Below are 15117 nucleotides of genomic sequence, written 5' to 3'. Positions count from 1 at the left end.
TAGAGAGAATTCCACAGTCACTTCTAGGAACAATTATTTTCATTATCGACTACTTCTGTTAAGTCTGATATCACAGAAATATTTATTGACTTATTCCATTAATTTCATCAGTTATTTTCGATCAGCTTAAACTTCATTTGTTTCTCTTATTTCTGTTACAGAGAAAGAGCTCATAAAATGATGTTAGTTATTAATAGATATAATAGGACAGCTAACTAGTGGAAAAATTTTTATACCTCATTACTGTGTCTAGATTACTACAGCTGTTGTCTTAAAAAATACTCTTTAAGCAGATTAAACTGAATCAAAATTTTAAGTAAAGCAGAAGTGTGAAGTGAATAACCTTTTGGGGTGAGAGGCTGGACTGGGGCGTGGTTTTGAGGAATTGCTGAACAACGTCTGTAATCTTTTCTAGTACACTTTCTAGCTACATAACCCAGTAAAATCCCCTTGGGCTTAAGCTGGTCTAGATGCATTTCTTTCCACTTAAAGAATCTTGGCTGAAAGAGAGCATTTCATATTGGTATTGAGATTCAAAGGGTAATAGATAGACAAGGGAGGGACTGGGGTCCAGGCAGAGGGAAGAGCAGGTGCAAACAAACGACAGGGACTTTCTTGGTGCTGGAAATTAGAGTAGAAAGGTTTCGAGGTAGGAGATAAGGCTGGATGTGCAGACCAAACCATGAAGGACACGCCTTCCCAAAGGGTTTGAAGTGTATCCTGTGTGCAGTGTTGTTGTGTTAGTCAGTTGTGTCCGCCTCTTTGTGACCCCATGGCCTGGAGCTTGCCAGGTATGCAGGGAGGAGCCGTTAAAGAAGTTTGAGCAAGGGAGCAATATGAACAGATGTGGGCGGGATATTTGTTCTAACGGTGGCATGATGGAACCAGAATGGAGCAAAGACCACCAGTTGTAGGGTAGTTGCTGCTGTCTAGCTGAGAGATATGAAAACTGGAGCCAGGACACTGACAGTGGGGAATGGGGAGAAGAAAATATGTCTGAAAAGTATCAAGGACAAAGACTTAACAGTGGTAGCGTGACTAGGGTAAGGGTTAGGGTGGGATGAATAAATGATGGGAGAATAAAAGAACAGGGAGGAATCCGGACGGTTCTGTTTTCTGGCTTGGACAGCTGTGTGAAGGAAGGTGCTAATCATCAAGATGATAGGAAACAAGGTATGTGTGTGTGGAGGAATTGGTGTGGCAAGCGAGGACAGTGGCAAGATAGACAATGAGTTTAATTTTGGATATGTTGAAGTAAAAGTTCATGGGTTATTCAGTTGGCTTTTGTGGGAGGCAGTTGGGTAATCAAATAGAAACTGTGGTTGTTGAAGAGGGTACTCAGAGTTTGTGCGGTGAGTAAACGGGACATAGCCATTTTAAAATTGTGGTCAGAAGGAGCAGCCAGAGAAATAAGGAAGAGAAATAACCAAGGGGATGTAATAACCAAAATCAAGAGATGAAATAATTCTACGAATGATAAACAAATTAACAGTATTTGATATTCCAGGGAGGGCAAGCTTTATAAGAGTTGAAAAGAGTACATTGAATCTAGATACTGGTAGGTAACTGGTGATAAGTGCAAAAAATGGTTTCAGGGGCTACATGAAGAAAAGGCCCAGACGGCAAAGCTCCGAAGAGGAATCAGGGATGATGCAGCCATTTTTGACCAATTTTTCTCTATTTCACTGTGAAGGACAAGAGGAAAAATAGCCTAGGAATTGGGAGCACATAAGCCTAGGAACAGAGAAGGCAATGGCACCCCACTCCAGTACTCTTGCCTGGAAAATCCCATGGACGGAGGAGCCTGGTGGGCTGCAGTCCATGGGGTCGCTAAGAGTCGGACACAACTGAGCGACTTCACTTTGACTTTTCACTTTCATGCACTGGAGAAGGAAATGGCAACCCACTCTGGTGTTCTCGCCTGGAGAATCCCAGGGACGGGGGAGCCTGGTGGGCTGCTGTCTATGGGGTCGCACAGAGTCGGACACGACTGAAGTGACTTAAGCAAGCATAGGAATGTTAGTTGTTTTTCACTTATATAAGAGATAAAGCGTGTTCACGTACTACAAAGAAGGAATAAATGGAGAAGAAAAGGATGAAGATAAAGGAGAGAGAAGGAATATTAATAGAGCAAGGGCCAAGAGGATGGAGAGCAGGATTGGATCCAGAGAACAGGGGAATGGATGAGTAATGGATGAGGTAGTTGACCTGGTTCAGTTTAGTTCAGTCGCTTAGTCATGTCCGATTCTTTGTGATCCCATAGACTGCAGCATGCCAGGCTTCCCCTCTCTTTTGAACCTCCCTCTCCTACCTCCCTGCACATCCCACCCCTCTAGGTTGATACAGAGCCCTATTTGAGTTTCCTGAGACACACAGCAAATTCCCGTTGGCTGTCTGTTTTACATATGGTAATGTAAGTTTAGGTCATACCTGAATGGTCTAATGGTTTTCCCATTCAGGTATGACCTAAACTTACATTCAATTCAGTTGCTCAGTCGTGTCCGACTCTTTGCGACCCCATGAATCGCAGCACGCCAGGCCTCCCTGTCCATCGCCACCTCCCGGAGTTCACTCAGACTCAAGTCCATCGAGTCAGTGATGCCATCAAGCCATCTCATCCTCGGTCGTCCCCTTCTCCTCCTGCCCTCAATCCCTCCCAGCATCAAACTCTTTTCCAATGAGTCACCTCATGTGGCAAAAGTACTGGAGCTTCAGCTTTAGCATCATTCCTTCCAAAGAAATCCCAGGGCTGATCTCCTTCAGAATGGACTGGTTGGATCTCCTTGCAGTCCAGGGGATTCTCAAGAGTCTTCTCCAACACCACCGTTCAAAAGCATCAATTCTTCGGCGCTCAGCTTTCTTCACAGTCCAACTCTCACATCCATACATGATCACTGGAAAAACCATAGCCCTGACTAAACGGACCTTAGTCAGCGAAGTAATGTCTCTGCTTTTGAATATACTATCTAGGTTGGTCATAACTTTTCTTCCAAGGAGTAAGCCTCTTTTAATTTCATGGCTGCAGTCACCATCTGCAGTGATTTTGGAGCCCCCCAAAACAAATTCTGACACTGTTTCCACTGTTTCCCCATCAATTTCCCATGAAGTGATGGGACCGGATGCCATGATCTTCATTTTCTGAAAGTTGAGCTTTAAGCCAACTTTTTTGCTCTTCTCTTTCACTTTCATCAAGAGGCTTTTTAGCTCCTCTTCACTTTCTTCCATAAGGGTGGTGTCATCTGCATATCTGAGGTTATTGATATTTCTCCTGGCAATCTTGATTCCAGCTTGTGTTTCTTCCAGCCCAGCATTTCTCATGATGTACTCTGCGTATAAGTTATACAGCCTTGACGTACTCCTTTTCCTATTTGGAATCAGTCTGTTGTTCCATGTCCAGTTCTAACTGTTGCTTCTTGACCTGCATACAGATTTCTCAAGAGGCAGGTTAGGAGGTCTGGTATTCCCATCGCTTTCAGAATTTTCCACAGTTTATTGTGATCCACACAGTCAAAGGCTTTGGCATAGTCAATAAAGCAGAAATAGATGTTTTTCTGGAACTCTCTTGTTTTTTCCATGAAACCAAGCCATGCCTGTGGGGCAACCCAAGACGGGCGGGTCATGGTGGAGAGGTCTGACAGAGCATGGTCCACTGGAGAAGGGAATGGCAAGCCACTTCAGTATTCTTGCCTTGAGAACCCCATGAACAGTAGGCAAAGGCAAAATGATAGGATACCAAAAGAGGAACTCCCCAGGTCATTAGGTGCCCAATATGCTACTGGAGATCAGTGGAGAAATAACTCCAGAAAGAATGAAGGGATGGAGCCAAAGCAAAAACAATACCCAGTTGTGGATGTGACTGGTGATAGAAGCAAGGTCCGATGCTGTAAAAAGCAGTATTGCATAGGAACCTGGAATGTCAGGTCCATGAATCAAGGCAAATTGGAAGTGGTCAAACAAGAGATGGCAAGGGTGAATGTCGACATTCTAGGAATCAGTGAACTAAAATGGACTGGAATGGGTGAATTTAACTTAGATGACCATTATATTTACTACTGCAGGCAGGAATCCCTCAGAAGAAATGGAGTAGCCATCATGGTCAACAAAAGAGTCTGAAATGCAGTACTTGGATGCAATTTCAAAAACGACAGAATGATCTCTGTTTGTCTCCAAGGCAAACCATTCAATATCACAGTAATCCAAGTCTATGCCCCAACCAGTAATGCTGAAGAAGCTGAATTTGAACGGTTCTATGAAGACCTACAAGACCTTATAGAACTGACACCCAAAAAAGATGTCCTTTTCATTATAGGGGACTGGAATGGAAAAGTAGGAAATCAAGAAACACCTGAAGTAACAGGCAAATTTGGCCTTGGAATGCGGAATGAAGCAGGGCAAAGACTAATAGAATTTTGCCAAGAAAATGCACTGGTCATAGCAAACACCCCCTTCCAACAACACAAGAGAAGACTCTACACATGGACATCACCAGATGATCAACATCAAAATCAGATTGATTATATTATTTGCAGCCAAAGATGGAGAAGCCACAGTCAACAAAAACAAGACCAGGAGCTGACTGTGGCTCAGATCATGAACTCCTTATTACCAAATTCAGACTTAAATTTAAGAAAGTAGGGAAAACTGCTAGACCATTCAGGTATGACCTCAATCAAATCCCTTATGATTATACAGTGGAAGTGAGAAATAGATTTAAGGGCCTAGATCTGATAGATAGAGTGCCTGATGAACTATGGAATGAGGTTCGTGACATTGTACAGGAGAAAGGGATCAAGACCATCCCCATGGAAAAGAAATGCAAAAAAGCAAAATGGCTGTCTGGGGAGGCCTTACAAATAGCTGTGAAAAGAAGAGAGGTGAAAAGCAAAGGAAAAAAGGAAAGATATAAGCATCTGAATGCAGAGTTCCAAAGAATAGCAAGAAGAGATAAGAAAGCCTTCTTCAGCGATCAGTGCAAAGAAATAGAGGAAAATGATAGAATGGGAAAGACTAGAGATCTCTGCAAGAAAATTAGAGATACCAAGGGAAGATTTCATGCAAAGATGGGCTCAATAAAGGACAGAAATGGTCTGGACCTAACAGAAGCAGAAGATCTTAAGAAGAGGTGGCAAGAATACACGGAAGAACTGTACAAAAAAGATCTTCACGACCCAGATAATCATGATGACGTGGTCACTAATTTAGAGCCAGACATCTTGGAATGTGAAGTCAAGTGGGCCTTAGAAAGCATCACTATGAACAAAGCTAGTGGAGGTGATGGAATTCCAGTTGAGCTATTTCAAATCCTGAAAGATGATGCTGTGAAAGTGCTGCACTCAATATGCCAGCGAATTTGGAAAACTCAGCAGTGGCCACAGGACTGGAAAAGGTCAGTTTTCATTCCAATGCCAAAGAATGTTCAAACTACTGCACAATTGCGCTCATCTCACATGCTAGTAAAGTAATGCTCAAAATTCTCCAAGCCAGGCTTCAGCAATACATGAACCATGAACTTCCAGATGTTCAAGCTGGTTTTAGAAAAGGCAGAGGAACCAGAGATCAAATCGCCAACATCTGCTGGATCATGGAAAAAGCAAGAGAGTTCCAGAAAAACATCTCTTTCTGCTTTATTGCCTATGCCAAAGCCTTTGACTGTGTGGATCACAATAAACTGTGGAACATTCTGAAAGAGATGGGAATACCAGACCACCTGACCTGCCTCTTGAGAAACCTATATGCAGGTCAGGAAGCAACAGTTAGAATTGGACATGGAACAACAGACTGGTTCCAAATAGGAAAAGGAATACGTCAAGGCTGTATATTTTCACCCTGCTTATTTCACTTATATGCAGAGTACATCATGAGAAACGCTGGACTGGAAGAAACACAAGCTGGAATCAAGATTGCCGGGAGAAATATCAATAACCTCAGATATGCAGATGACACCACCCTTATGGCAGAAAGTGAAGAGGAACTAAAAAGCCTCTTGATGAAAGTGAAAGAGGAGAGCGAAAAAGTTGGCTTAAAGCTCAACATTCAGAAAACAAAGCTCATGGCATCTGGTCCCATCACTTCATGGAAATTGATGGGGAAACAGTGGAAACAGTGTCAGAATTTGTTTTGGGGGCCTCCAAAATCACTGCAGATGGTGACTGCAGCCATGAAATTAAAAGAGGCTTACTCCTTGGAAGAAAAGTTATGACCAACCTAGATAGCATATTTAAAAGTAGAGACATTACTTTGCCAACAAAGGTCCGTCTAGTCAAGGCTTTGGTTTTTCCAGTGGTCATGTATGGATGTGAGAGTTGGACTGTGAAGAAAGCTGAGTGCTGAAGAATTGATGCTTTTGAACGGTGGTGTTGGAGAAGACTCTTGAGAGTCCCTTGGACTGCAAGGAGATCCAACCAGTCCATTCTGAAGGAGATCAGCCCTGGGATTTCTTTGGAAGGAATGATGCTAAAGCTGAAGCTCCAGTACTTTGGCCACCTCGTGTGAAGCGTTGACTCATTGGAAAAGAGTTTGATGCTGGGAGGTATTGGGGGCAGGAGGAGAAGGGGACGACCGAGGATGAGATGGCTGGATGGCATCACGGACGGGATGGACTTGAGTCTGAGTGAACTCTGGGAGTTGGTGATGGACAGAGAGGCCTGGCGTGCTGTGATTCATGGGGTCCCAAAGAGTCGGACACAACTGAGCGACTGAACTGAACTGAATGTAAGTTTCCATGTTACTCTCTCCATACATCTCACCTCTCCTCCTCTCTCCCCATGTCCATAAGTCTACTCTCTATGGCCAGACATAGGATTCTTGACTGAGTTTTTTCTTTGAGTACTTAGAATATATTGACTCACTGTCTTCCGGTCTCCAAAGTTTCAGATGAGAAAATCTGTTTACAGTCTTACTGAAGATCTCTTGATTATAATGAGTGCTTTTCTCTTGCTGCTTTCAAGATTCTCTCTTTGTCTCTGTCTTTCAGAAGTTTGATTATAATGTGTCTTGGTCTGGGTCTTTTCAAATTCATTTTACTTGGAGTCGTTGAGATACTTGGATGTTTATATTCACATCCTTCATCAAATTTGGTATGTTTTCAGCCACTTTTTTCCCTCCAGATATTTGTAATCACTTTCTAATTTCCCGCATACATTGCAGTTGTTCCTGAATGTCCTAGTTTGGTAATACCTGGTTCCCAAAAGGATTGAAAAAGAAAAATGACAGAGATAAGAGGATGGGCACCAACCTTTTAAGTCCCCTGGGAATCACTTGGGCCACAGGAAGAGGGGATTGCAGCAATGCAGGGTGATGCAACAATAGGAGCTGCTCACCTCTTTACATAGTCAGCAAACAGCCAGAACACAGATCATTCATATTTGGAGGACAAGGTCTTTTTTTCTCACCTTAACGCCTGCAAGCTGTGTGCAGGCTGCTCTGGGAATACATGTACATCTTGCCTAACACATAGCTGAGTGTGGAGGATAAGTAGCTACTCCTGTGGTAAGAGCTGCAATGCACTGAAATGGACCACAGTTTACCACCCATTGTCCCCTGGAGGTTGCAAACCTTCAACATACTCCAGGATTCCAAAATAGTTATACCAGACAGATTCTGCTGGTGCAGTTGTCTAGGTGGGGAGAGAGATTCTTGATGCTTCCTCCTCTGCCATCTTCCCCAAAATCCTCTCCCTGTTTCTTGTCACATTATTGTGTGTTTATACAGTTCCATACTGTGCTCTTTTGTGGGCTTGCTAAATAAGTGGAAGATACAATACTGATGATTATTGTGAAGCTCATTTTAGCTAGAGACAGACATGAAAGAAATATTGATCAGTACTAAGCAATCAGTGTGTGAAAGTTGCTCAGCTGTGTCCGACTCTTTGCAACCCCTTGGACTGTAGCCTGACAGGTTCCTCTGTCCATGGAATTCTCCAGGCAAGAATACTGGAGTGGGTAGCCATTCCTTTCTCCAGGGCATCTTCCTGACCCAGGGATTGAACTCAGGTTCGATTGCATTGCAGGAGGATTCTTTACCATCTGAGCCACCACCAAGCAATCAATAATGCATAACAAAGTACAAGAGTTTTGACAGGAATAGCCAGAAAGTGACACTCTTACTCTTGCTTGTCTCTTCTTGCTGCTGCTGCTGCTGAGTTGCTTCAGTTGTGTCTGACTCTGCGACCCCATAGACAGCAGCCCAACAGGCTCCCCCGTCCCTGGGATTCTCCAGGCAAGAACACTGGAGTGCGTTGCCATTTCCTTCTCCAACGCATGAAAGTGAAAAGAGAAAGTGAAGTCACTCAGTCGTGTCCGACTCTTCATGACCCCATGGACTGCAGCCCACCAGGCTCCTCCGTCCATGGGATTTTCCAGGCAAGAGTACTGGAGTGAAGTGTTCTCCGTGTCTCTTCTGAATCTACACCAAACAACGGTGTCTAATTACAGTGTCTTTTCTCTGGCCCAGTCTTGGGCACATATTTCATCTCAGGGTTTTTGGAAGTCTCTAACAGTTGATGAGTTGGTGCTTGGGTGGAAAGGTATTTGTCATCCCTGATTTATGTCAGAGATGGTAAGTACCATGAGACCTAGAGGAAAGTTATACTGTTTCCTGGAGTAAATCGTGTTTTTCAAGGAGGAGGACAATATGTTCTATTTCTTTAGTACTTTCCACACCATTACAATCAGAGACTCAATTATGACTTATTAAGTTAATTTAATAATTTTAAGAGATCTTATCTAAGGAAATAAGTCAACTTAAAATACATTAACATGTTGTTTATAGCACTTCTGTAAGTGCCAAAGAAAAGTCATAGTCTTTAAATGAGTTTGTTCCAGCATCTGCAGCTTTTTTTACCCCTTTTTTTACCCCTCATTTTTTACCCTCATTTTACCCCAAAATGAGTTTTGCCATTTAAGCTCATTTTCTGTTATTTTCTTTGTTCTTATGGAAGACGGAAAACAGCTGGTCAGCATCCTCTGCTAATACTTGTTAGATGCCTTCTTAAAAGGCTTTTGGCTTGAGGACATTATGCTAAGTGAAGTAAACCAGTCACAGAAGACAAATACTATGTTTCCAGCTCAGTCAGGTACCTAGGGCAGTCATGCTCACAGGACAGGAAGTAGAATGGTGGTTGCCAGGGCCTGGGGAGAGGGGGCAATGGGAAATCAGTGTTTAATGGGTACAGAGTTTCCATTTTACAGGATGAAAGAGTTCTTTGGATGCAGCTATGGCAGCACACAGAGAAGGCAGTGGCACCCCACTCCAGTCCTCTTGCCTGGAAAATCCCATGGACGGAGGAGCCTGGTGGGCTGCAGTCCATGGGGTCCCTGAGGGTCGGACACGACTGAGCGATTTCACTTTCTCTTTTCACTTTCATGCATTGGAGTAGGAAATGGCAACCCACTCCAGTGTTCTTGCCTGGAGAATCCCAGGGACGGGGGAGCCTGGTGGGCTTCCGTCTATGGGGTCTCACAGAGTCGGACACGACTGATGCGACTTAGCAGCAGCGTGGCAGCCCAACAATGTGAATGTACTTCACGCTGCTGAAGGAAACACTTAAAAATAATTTAGATGGTAAAATTCATATTCCCTACATGCATAGCAAGGCGTATCTTTACCTTATGGGGATATCAGAAAAACTGTGACCCAGCAACCTCCTCCCCCATAGCATTCTTTGCTCAGCTTCCATTTGCTTCTCATCTTTCTTTGTGGCCCCTTTTTGTGTCCTTCCAGACACTTTTGTTCTCTTCTCTGGACCATCTTCAAGCCTTCCACAAACCAGATGTAGTTTTGGAAAAATGGCAGCACCAGTGCAGCAGGGAGGCTGTTTCAGAGGGCTTCAGGTTTTGTGCAGGCTGAGGGTTGCTGTGTTTGCTTGATGACAGCCTGCATTGCCTGTGGTTTGTACTAAACTGTAAGGTTGGGGTGGATAAATTAGATGAAGTCCAATGGAATTTACAGCTCACCCTTTCCTTGGGACTTTTTTATTGTGAACTTATTAACATTGTTATCATTTGGAGATGCATGTAATGAAATGTCATACCTTTGTTTTTCAAAATTATGAATCTAATACAAGCCAAAAGCACCGAACTTGTGACCCTGTCTTTCCATTTTTCCCATCTCTTCATAACTGAACTTCACCCTGTTGGAATGATTTTTTTAAAAAACAAAGCCCCTTGCATTTTGATTAAGGACTGGGGTTCCTAAGTAAGAGCACGTGAATACAATTGGGCATTATGCTAATTTGCTTGCTTGCTTTTATCCTTACCTGCACTGAGCTGAGGGTCCTTAACTTCCTTGTAATCTCCACCTAGATGTTACAGGTTGCAGGCCTCACTGGGCCTCATCAGTTAAGATGTTCAGCTGGCTTAGTTTTAAATCTCTCTCCTTCGCCATTCTGTAGCAGAAGGGCCTTTGGGTGAAGACATAGAAACTTGGAGAGGAGTTCTTACCCTGTTCCAGTAAATGTGTGACTATTTTTCTGATTCTTCAAGGGAAAAAAAATCACAGAGTAGAGATTTGCTCTTGTCGTCACAACAGGACAACACTTGTTATTTTGGTGCAGTATTTGCTTTCCCTCTTCAGCTGTGTCCGTGAGGAGCAGAGCAGTTTGGGGAGGTATTAGAGTAAGGATATTGGGTAGAGTAAGAGATTAAGATTTGTTCACTACCCGCCTGCTCCAAAATAATCTACCTAGAAACCTAACCTGAACATTCTGGTTCTGAGACACAATTAATGTGAAATCGATGTTATACTAGTTAGAAATCGCACGTATGTATGTGTGTGTATCTGTATTACCTCTGTAGCCACCATCCAGAGGGCTTCTCCATGCTCTTTCCCAGCCACTAACTTCCCAAAGGTTATGCTGAAATCATTCGATGGTGTTGGCCTCCAACCCATGGGCGTACACTGTAAAAAAATGTGGCTTTAATTTTGGTGGACCAGTCGCATCCCAGGATTTAAGGGACTCTGGATCTGTGCTGATATCTAGTATTCAGGGCACTGAAAGGGGGCACTAGTGGAACTGTTGGAAAATTCAGATGTGGCGTCTGTGCTAGGTCACAGTTTTGCCCTGTACCAGAAGAGGTTAGATGCTACCACTGATTTTATAGAAGTTGATGTTGGTCTGGAGCTTGATGCCATGCTGGTGCCATGCTGTCTGCTGGCCTTTCACAGGGAATTCTGGCCTTCTTAATTTGACTTCATATTTTGTGGATGACCCATGTATTTTGGACAGTGTACTGCCTGTGTGGCAGAGTTGATTGGTGCCATTGAGCTCTGTGTTACCAGAAAGCATTGCTGGTTGAATCCTTACATGAGCTATTGGCTGCATGACCGTTATTGGTCTTTAGTCGTTGTTACCAAGCTGATGCCCCAAAGGGACCTGGGTCAGTTGTTTGTATTCCAGTCTATAAACTGTCAACAAAACAGGGAAGTTTCAGAGTGTCTTGACAAGCTCAATAGTTTAAGGTGAAGATTGTTTCCCTGGTGTCTAGAAATGTGCAAACTTGTCCTCCTGAGGGCGGTGGCATTGTGTGGATAATAAAACATATCACACCATAGTGTTGTTTTACTGATGAAGTTAGAGTACTGTGAATTTCACACATGCAATCAGATGATGCTGGGGAAGATTTTCATGCTGGCAAATGAATCACAGAAGCTGTTCCACAGCCCCTAGCAAAATATAAGACAGTGAATATGCACTTGAAATATGTGTGAATGAATGTGTGAACAAATGAACAAATTTAATTAGTAGCTCTCAAGGTTTTGTCCTGAAATTGTATTAAAAATCTCTAGAAAGCCTTGATACCATCCCTTGCCATTTTCTTCTACCTGTTATGTAGCAAATATCACACTGCCCAACTGTTTTGAAGTCTGAAGCTACAGGATGTTTTTCAACAACTGATACTGAAAAAGTAAACCAGGAGACTTTTTTCCCAGGGGTGTTAGCGAGGAAAGGAGAATGACTTCCAGTACCTTCTGAGAATTCAACTGGGATTGGAGGAGGGCGACTCATCTCAACATTGCAGAAATTAGCAAAACAGCTCTGAGAACTCAGGAGAGTAAAATTCAGTAGTAAGTCACACATGGGAATGATCAGCTCAAAATTCAGTACCATATGTGTGTCACTGTTAGACTTTGTTGACATATCAAGGCAAATATTGTTTTCAGAAGGTTGTTACAGATTTTGAAACTGTTGGAGAGAGAGACTGCAGGAAGAGCTTTCTCTCTGTGTGAAAGGGCACAGCCACTTAAAAGGTGTCAGAAAAATAATACGTTCAGAAGAGGAGTCCCTAGGGAAAAGCCAATGCATCAGTGGCAATGCTGGAAGAAATAAGGGCCAAAGCAAAAGACAGGGAAGAGTCAGAGACATGCCATCCTTCCCCAGCAAATTTATTGCACATGGAAGGGATGCAGGAAGGGATGTTCATCCTGAACACCAGCGAAGAAGAGAGGTAGATGATTTCAGATCGGTGTAAAATAGACTTTAAATACCATGTTAGGGGGCTTCCCCAGTGGCTCAGCAGTGAAAAAATCTGCCTTCAACGCAGGAGCTGCAGAAGACACAAGTTCATAGTCGGGAAGATCCCCTGGAGGAGGGCGTGGCCACCGACTCCAGTATTCTTGCCTAGAGAATCCCATGGACAGAGGAGCCTGGTGGGCTACAGTCCATGGGGTTGCGGAGAGTCAGACAAGACTCAGCAGCTGAGCATGCATGCGCCACGTGAGGATCAAATCCTCATAGACAACACGTCTGCTTTTAGCTGGAGGGCAGTTGTTTTCCTTCTTTCTGTTGTTTCAGTCATTATGGTCACAAGGGTGAACCGGTTTGAAAGAGTGAGAAGTAGGGCCGCCTATTTGTTTGTTTTCAGTTATTTCCTCTGTAATGGTAAACAGAACTTTCCATTGTGTGTGTTACTTGGGATCTTTTAAAAATCAAAGAAAACAGTGGGCAGTCCAGGTGCCATGGGAATAATCGGGGCTTGTATCCGAAAAGAGTCCCGGCAGGCGCATCCTGGGTTCCATTACTGGCTGTCCCTCCCCGTCCCTGCTTGCCCTGTTTGAAGCAGCTGGGCAGACTGCCTACACCTGGAAGCCGATAAGACACGCTCATGGCACGCTCTCATAGTTTTCCAAGAAAAATAGCAAAGAATGCCCTTGTGTTGAGGTGCAGGAGTTGCTGACTGGCAGGGTCTCTCAAGAATCAACAGGCCCACATTTCTGCCTCCTCATGTTCCCAAGTTGATTCTCAGCTCAAAATGAGTAAAAACTGATGTGCTTTTGTAAATCAACAAGTACAGACCCTCCACTCCTTCTTTAAATGTTGATTTGCCAATTTAAAAATATTCGCCTCTGCTCAGAAAATTACTCTGCTGACAGTGTTTGCAAGAAAGGGATTGTCCAAAAACTGGAAGTAGATAGTGATAGCTTTGTTTACATTTGTTCATATTAACGGTAACTCAGATAATAGTTCTTGAGCAGCACTATGAGCCAGGCTCTGTGGTTGGTACAGGGATCAGGGCAGTGAATGAGTGTCTACCCCAAGAAGCTTCGATATTTAAGGACAGGACATGGTTATTTTCAAGGTGATATTGCATAGAACAACTGAACACTGGCAGTGTAGGTTTAAAAACGTTGTGTGGCATTGTATTTTGTGTACAACGTCTCAGAGACTTTCTTGTCATCGTTTTGTTGGGGAAGAATAATGTCAAAATTACTATTCTGAGCGAACATAATTAAAGAGAAAACTGAAACCGCAGAAGTTAGTGATTGTAGCAGAAGAATTTTTTTTTTCGGGTGTCTGCCTCAGAGCACATCCGTGGGATGCATTCTTATTGCAGGAAAATTTAGCTTTGCTCTTCTCTCTTCGAGTCACTCGATCTGTGTTTTTGGATTGAGGAACAGCCATTTGTGGGGATGTTCTGTACTTCTAATTCAAGCAGACTTACATGCACAAAGCATAATCTTTATACACCATTCACGATTGCTTCCCGCTAAGTTGTGTGCTATTATTTTGCAGAGAGCAGCTGCGCTTTAGAACAGCATGGATTCTGTCACTCTTTCCCCAGGTTCATCTGAAATATCTCGGTCGAGACTGAGTAGGGATGGAACCTGGAGAAGGCAATGGCACCCCACTTCAGTACTCTTGCCTGGAAAATCTCATGGATGGAGGAGCCTGGTGGGCTGCCGTCTCGTCTCTCTGGGGTCGCACAGAGTCGGACACGACTGACTCGACTTAGCAGCAGCGGCAGCAGGGATGGAACCAGGTTTTGGTGGAGTGTACTTGTTTACAACCACTGTTCTCTTGGAGCGTTCTTCCTTTTTTTTTTTTTTTTTTTGATATGTCCTTTTACCAGAAATACTAGCCTCAAAACAAGTAGTTCTATTTTGATGTGTTTTACCTGGCAGCTGACCTTTTCTCTCATCTGCCCTCTGCCTGCTTGTTCTGAACACTGTCAGGCTGTATGTTTCTTTTCTGAGTATCATTTACTTGGTCAGCTTGCGTGTAAAGATACCCTCTACGCTGCATTCTCATCCGCCTTTGTAGCCTCAATAAGAGAGAGCTTTGATTTGAGGAAATTCTAAGTTGAGTGGGTGAGAGTAAGCTGGTGCTCTCTGAGCGCCAGGGCCGACACACACCAAGCTCCATGCAGGTGCAGCTCTGTCCAATTGCAAGGGCGTGGAGGTGCTTATTTTTATGTCCCCAGCAAGCGCGCATAATCTTAGGCAAACAGCCCTGCCAGTAGGGACATCCAGCAGCTCCTCAAGGCAGAACAACAATTCTTGGCTCCTGCATCAGTAAAATTATCTATTTTCAAAACAATCCTTTTAAAAAAAGAAACCAACAAAGAGGACAGTGTTGTTTATGTAACTTTTTTGTAAGGTTATAAAAAGTTTTTCTCTCTGCGTACAAAATGGAAATGGTACGTGTTCCCAAGTCTAGAGAGTTTGTTTGGGAAGCTGTGCTATCTCTTGGGATTTTCCTTTGCTTATGATTTCAGCCTCTCTCCCTTGTGTAAAAAATAATTTTTTAAAATGTTTGGCTCTGAAAGTTCTTAGGAATGGTTGTTGGGAGCTGGGTAAATGGGATGGCCTCTCTTGCCCCTGGGGGCTGTTCTGAGGCCCCAT

Source organism: Budorcas taxicolor, chromosome 21 (genome assembly GCF_023091745.1).
Source record: "Budorcas taxicolor isolate Tak-1 chromosome 21, Takin1.1, whole genome shotgun sequence".
In the NCBI taxonomy this organism is placed as follows: Eukaryota; Metazoa; Chordata; class Mammalia; order Artiodactyla; family Bovidae; genus Budorcas; species Budorcas taxicolor.
This window is presented reverse-complemented; position numbering follows the sequence as displayed.